Genomic DNA, 7,347 nt, shown 5'->3' with positions numbered 1-7,347 from the left:
TTTAATCACCCAGCAAAAAAATTTGGAAGTTTTTCTAAGGGCACAACTTTAAAAGCACTTCCAAAAATGTCCTCCCAAAGGTGTTCTTTATTTTAACTACACAGGCAGTTCTTTTAATTAAATTTTTTAAAACTCGCTTTTTCCCTATTTTTAATGAGTAATTTTACCTTTTTTATTCAAATAGATAAAAAAAAAAACAAAGTAAGAATTAAAATGGTGCAAATTATTTAAATTTTGTCGAAAAAAGGCTAAATCCATGTTAGGTAAATTGTGAATTTTTGAAAATATTAGAGGTCAAACGATTTAGTCAAGCGTTCACACAAAAAAAAAATCTGGTTCAATCACGAAATTAATTGATCCAATTAATTTTTTAATTGAAATGTATTCAATTTTAATTGGATCAATTAAAAATTTAATTGATCCATTTAAAAAATTAATTGATACTATTAATTTTGTGATTGATGCTTGCTTCATGAATATTTTTTAAAACTCAATTAAGACTTTAATTTGAAAAAATGTTCGTGAAAATGATCAAATTCCTTGATGTAATTTGTCCATAAGGCTCGAAAAATAATTAATTGTAAAATTAAAATATCATGCATTTGGACGTTATAATCGTCTGTTTCGGTATCAGGCTAACATGAAAAATAAAATGTTTTTCTGTGTTAGAATGCATTAAAAATCATTAAAAGAAAATTTAAAAATTATTTGGCAAAATACCGCAAAAGTTTTCAATTCACACACAGAAAAAAAAACTGAAAAAAATATTTTCAATTAAAAAGTTGAAGTTGAAAAAAATTTAAATTAATAAACTAATTGATACAATTAAATTTTTAATCAAGGTGGAACCATTAAGTTAATTAGGTCAAAGATTGATTGTTTTTTAATTTTTAATTAAAAAATTAATTGATACAATTAACTTTTTAATCAAACTCGGAAGACTAAGCCAGTTAAGAATGGCGATGGATTTTTTCCAATTTTTAATTACAAATTTATTTCAAACAATCAATCTTTTAATCAAACTAAAAACACAAAGTCACATTAAGACAGTAATTGAAAATAGCTACGTTTTTAATTAAGAAAATTTATTGAGTTTTTCAATCAACATCAATTAAATTTTTAATTGAATCAATTAAAGAATTGAAATTTGCTCATGAAATTAATTATTTTTTTATGTCCAATTAAAACTGCGATTGATACTATAATTTTCGTTATTGAAGACCTTTCAATCAAAAAATTTGATCAATTAATTTCGTGATTGAATCAGAAAAAAATAGTTTGTGTGCATCCAACTAAACGCTAAATTCGAATCACACCCTAAAAGGTAAAACGCAATGGCTGTTGAAATGGTGAACATCCGTCCTATGACAAGCCCACACAGAAAAAAATTTCAAGAGAATTTTTCCAATTACAGTCTTAATCGAGTTTTAAAAAATATTCAATTTTTTATTATTTTTAATAAAATATTATAGATATATTTTTAAATTTATATCATATAAGACGGTCATTGCCCAATTCGAAGTTGCTTTATATCGGTCCCCATACACTAATCTTCCGATTTAAAGTCTGGACTCCAATTTCACAAAAATTGGATAGTTAGCAAAATGCGTTATACAAATAGCCCATCGGTCTATGTTTATATATCTCGATTGTACCGATTTAACTTTATTTTAGTTAAATTTTCGTAAATGTTACAAAAATTTCCTTATTTTAATTTGTTTGTTTTTTTACTTTAATGACATAAACGAAATAAACGATAAAAACTTTAATAAAAGCTTTGAAGTAGAAAATTTTACTAAATTCGAAATTAATTTATATTTTTCTAAAACGAGTGAATCTCACCTAAATTGCATTGATAAGTTTCTAAAATGAGTACATTTTACTTAAATTGTGCCTGTAATGAACTTTGTATAATACTAAAGACATTTTAGCCATTTTTTTATACCCTCCATCATTGGATAGGGGTTATATTAACTTTGTCATTCCGTTTGTAACACATCGAAATATTGCTCTAAGACCCCATAAAGTATATAAAGGGTGATTCTTTTGAGGTTAGGATTTTCATGCATTAGTATTTGACAGATCACGTGGGATTTCAGACATGGTGTCAAAGAGAAAGATGCTCAGTATGCTTTGACATTTCATCATGAATAGACTTACGATCTGCCACAACGTCGAATTTTCAGTGAATGGGCCCTAGAAAAGTTGGCAGAAAATCCGCTTTTTTATCGACAAATTTTGTTCAGCGATAAGGCTCATTTCTGGTTGAATGGCTACGTAAATAAGCAAAATTGCCGCATTTGGAGTGAAGAGCAACCAGAAGCCGTTCAAGAACTGCCCATGCATCCCGAAAAATGCACTGTTTGGTGTGGTTTGTACGCTGGTGGAATCATTGGACCGTATTTTTTCAAAGATGCTGTTGGACGCAACGTTACGGTGAATGGCGATCGCTATCGTTCGATGCTAACAAACTTTTTGTTGCCAAAAATGGAAGAACTGAACTTGGTTGACATGTGGTTTCAACAAGATGGCGCTACATGCCACACAGCTCGCGATTCTATGGCCATTTTGAGGGAAAACTTCGGAGAACAATTCATCTCAAGAAATGGACCGGTAAGTTGGCCACCAAGATCATGCGATTTGACGCCTTTAGACTATTTTTTGTGGGGCTACGTCAAGTCTAAAGTCTACAGAAATAAGCCAGCAACTATTCCAGCTTTGGAAGACAACATTTCCGAAGAAATTCGGGCTATTCCGGCCGAAATGCTCGAAAAAGTTGCCCAAAATTGGACTTTCCGAATGGACCACCTAAGACGCAGCCGCGGTCAACATTTAAATGAAATTATCTTCAAAAAGTAAATGTCATGGACCAATCTAACGTTTCAAATAAAGAACCGATGAGATTTTGCAAATTTTATGCGTTTTTTTTTTTTAAAAAGTTATCAAGCTCTTAACAAATCACCCTTTATATTCTGGGTCGTGATGAAATTCTGAGTCGACCTAAGCATGTCCGTCCGTCCGTCCGTCTGTTGAAATCACGCTAACTTCCGAGCGAAACAAGCTATCGACTTGAACCTTGGCACAAGTAGTTGTTATCGATGTAGGTCGGATGGTATTAAAAATGGGCCATATCGGTCCACTTTTACGTATAGCCCCCATATAAAGGCACCCTCAAATTTGGCTTGTGGAGCCTCTAACAGAAGCATATTTCATCCGATCCGACTGAAATTTGGTATATGGTGTTGGTATATGGTCTCTAACAACCATGCAACCATTGGTTCACATCGGTCCATAATTATATATAGCCCCCATATAAACCGATCCCCAGATTTGGCTTGCGGAGCCTCAAAGAGAAGAAAATTTCATCCGATCCGGCTGAAATTTGGTACATGATGTTGATATATGGTTTCTAACAACCATGCAAAAATTGGTCCATATCGGTCCTTAATTATATATAGCCCCCATATAAACCGATCCCCAGATTTGGCTTGCGGTGAAGTAAATTTCATCCGATCCGGCTGAAATTTGGTACATGATGTTGGTATATGGTCTCTAACAACCATGCAAAAATTGGTCCACATCGGCCCATATTTATATATAGACCCCATATAAACCGATCTCCAGATTTGGCTTGCGAAGCCTCAAAGAGGAGCAAATTGCAACCGATCCGGCTGAAATTTGGTACATGGTATTGGTATATGGTCTCTAACAACCGTGCAAAAATTTGTCCACATCGGTCCATAATTATATATGGCGCCCATATAAACCGATCCCCAGATTTGGGTTGCGGAGCCTCAAAGAGAAGCAAATTTCATCCGATCCGCCTGAAATTTGGTACATGATATTGGTATATGGTTTCTAACAACCATGCAAAAATTGGTCCACATCCGTTCATAATTATATATAGCCCCCATATAAACCGATCCCCAGATTTGGCTTGTAATTTGGAACATGGTGTTAGTATATGATCTTTAACAACCGTGCCAGAATTGGTCCATATCGGTCCATAATTATATATAGCCCCCATATAAAACATTCTCCAGATTTGACCTCCGGAGCCTCTTGGAGGCGCAAAATTCATCCGATCCGGTTCAAATTAGGCACGTGGTGTTAGTATATGGTCGCTAACAACCATACCAAAATTGGTCCAATCACACAAAAATTGGTCCATATCGGTTCATAATCATGGTTGCCACTAGAGCCAAGAATAATCTACCAAAATTTTTTTTCTATAGAAAATTTTGTCAAAATTTTATTTCTATAGAAAATTTTGTCAAAATTTTATTTCTACACGGATGAAAAAGACTGTTTTTCATATGTTTGGCTATAAACATTATATGTTTGGAACACAAATTTTTAAACACAATATTTTTGAGTGCAAGCATATAATGTTCATAAACTAGCATAACATGTTTTGGACATATATGTTAATATGTTAGAACATATTATGTTTGGGACATAAAATGTTTGTAAATATAATATGCTTGGATGCAAACATATATTAATTTAGAAATAGCCTATAAACATATATGTGTTTAGTAGCTTGGAGCGCTATTTAACAGGGAGCGATAATGAATTAAGTTGGTGGTTGTTGCTTGTTATTACAAAATTAACATTTTATTTTTCCTTGGGCAATTGATCAGCTACTTCGTTGATCCTTGCAAACTGTGTGGTCCGCTGTTCGAATCCCCGTCCGGCAAAAGGTAAATTTAAAATAAAAAAAATCATAAAATTGAATAATTTCTTCTACAATGTTTGTATTACAGAAAAAGGTGCTAAGAACTAGAAAATCTCGTGGAAGTGAGAGTCGGGGAATATACAATTGGGCAGAAACAAAATTTTGAGCATTCAGGCCGAAAACCTATGTTGTTAGCACCTATATTACCTGTTTATTTTCATAATTCATTATGATTGTAAATATATAAATAAATAAATAAAATTTTGAGCACAATATTGTTTGGGAGAATTTTTTTAAGCATATAATATTTTTGGGTGCAAAATGCTTCCAAACATATTATATGGTCACATAATAACATATTGTTTTTTGGAAGACAACATTATTGAATTTGGATGCAAAAATACAAAATGTTTGGAACTTAGACTACCCAAAAATATATTGTTTAGACCAATATGCTTTCAAACATATTATATATTGGTAGAGATCAAACATATAAATGTTTGGGCAATACCCAAAAATGTATATGCTTGAAGCAAAATATGTTTTGGGAGTATATGTTACAGAAGCGATTTTTTGTGAGGGTGTAGAGAAAATTTTCTTAAAATTTTATTCGGTTCATAATAAAATTTTCATCATTGTCAAAATTTTATTTCTATAGAAAATTTTATCAAAATTTGATTTCTATAGAAAATTTTGTTCAATTTTTATTCGGTTCACAATCATGGTTGCCACTAGAGCCAAAAATAATCTACCAAGATTTTATTTCTATAGAAAATTTTGTCAAAAGTTTATTTCTATAGAAAATTTTGTGAAAATTTTATTTCTATAGAAAATTTTGTTAAAATTTTATTTCTGTAGAAAATTTTGTCAAAATTGTATGTCTACTTTGTCAAGCTGAATTATATACGTATTGGATCGATCTTTTTTGATCGTAAGTCCACGTATGGACTTACATACAATTTAGAAGATGGTATTAGGAGGTTTTAAGATACCTTGCCATCGGCAAGCGTTACCGCAACTTAAGTAATTCGATTGTGGATGGCAGTGTTTAGATGAAGTTTCTACGCAGTCCATGATGGAGGGTAAATAAGCTTCGGCCTGGCCGAACTTACGGCCGTATATACTTGTTTTAATTGTTAAAATGTTTTTGCTAAAGTCATTTTAAAAATTTGTAACAATTTTTATTGATTTAGTTTTCACTATATTAAAACCCTATAAATTGAGTGTCAAATGTAGTTAACATTGGTCGATTTTTTATATATAGCACCCATATAAACCGATTTATTGGATTTATATATACTTATATTAAATTCACGATTTTTATCATCTAAACGAAATTTTCTATTACATTCTCCATGTAAACCAATCTTCCAATTTGGCTTTATGTATCTACTTAGGCTAAAATTCGATATTTGGCATAAAGCCTAATAATGGTTTACATCGGTCCATTTGCGGGATTTAAAACAATGCTCCGATTTTACTTCCTTTACTTTTTTTGGTTGTCCATTCCATTGATTGAAATTTCGTGATTGGTGTTACATTTTTTTTCTCTTATAGTTAATATACGCATGGGATCTCAAACAAAAATATCAAGGAAAACTGTTAATGAACTTTCTTCCATAAAAAATAGAATAAATAAAACAAATAAATAAATAAATAATGAAGCAAAACAAAATTAATTTGACCGGAACTCAAAAAACAAACTTGTTTTTATATTCTTTTCAATTCTAATTGACGTCTGACCAGTTGAGAAAGAACACAAAAGGCAATTTAGACTGTTTGTTATGTTTCCCCAACATAAATTTGGCTTTTTAAAAATATACAAATAAATATTTTGGCAAATTTTATTTAAATCGCATTGTTTGTCCATTTTGCATACATAAATATTTTCACATGCAAGTAGATTTAAATATTGTGTTGTTTTTTTAACAAGCTATTTTATTTGTTCAGACAACTGAGTTGTGATCGTCATTATATTTATTAAAGATAAATACCAACATTGGTAATTGATCTAATTTTAGGAGAAATAAATGATCAGACTCGTCATCAAACATGAAGTATAATTTGGGATTTTATAATGAACTCATCCTTTTTCAAATTTGCTGTTGATTTTTTATGTAAATCTACCTTTAAAAAATAGGGAGATAATTTTGCTCTCTTAGTTCCATCACAGGCTTTACATTTCTCAGTAAAGGAGAATAAATCACCATCTTCATTTTAAATTGCCTTTAGTGTACTCAGAGAGTAGGAAATGCAAGAGAAAGAAAAGAGCTCGTCTGCAAAGAAAACAATGTCGCACAATGACCGCAGCACGTTGGTATTACCGGCGTTATAGTCGTAGCGCTGTTTTGATAAATTGGTTATTGGGTGACGCCGACGCAAACTGTATGATATTTGAGAGAAACGCCGCAAAAACTGCATGACATTAGCTAAATGTACTTTATCTTTCCTCATGACTGCTATCTACTGCCACAGTTTTACTTTAAAGTTTCGTTCTCTTGTATTTCCTACCTTCCGTACTGGGGGCTAATCACGGCATTCGATATCGAGAACTTTTGATCGAAATCTAAATTTTTCGGATCACGAGAGTCGATATCGAGTTTTTTTATCAACAATTTTTTTGATTGGTAAATTGCAATCATAAAACATTTTTTACTTGTTATTTACAT

This window comes from Haematobia irritans, chromosome 3 (assembly GCF_050003625.1).
Source record: "Haematobia irritans isolate KBUSLIRL chromosome 3, ASM5000362v1, whole genome shotgun sequence".
Lineage (NCBI taxonomy): Eukaryota > Metazoa > Arthropoda > Insecta > Diptera > Muscidae > Haematobia > Haematobia irritans.
This window is presented reverse-complemented; position numbering follows the sequence as displayed.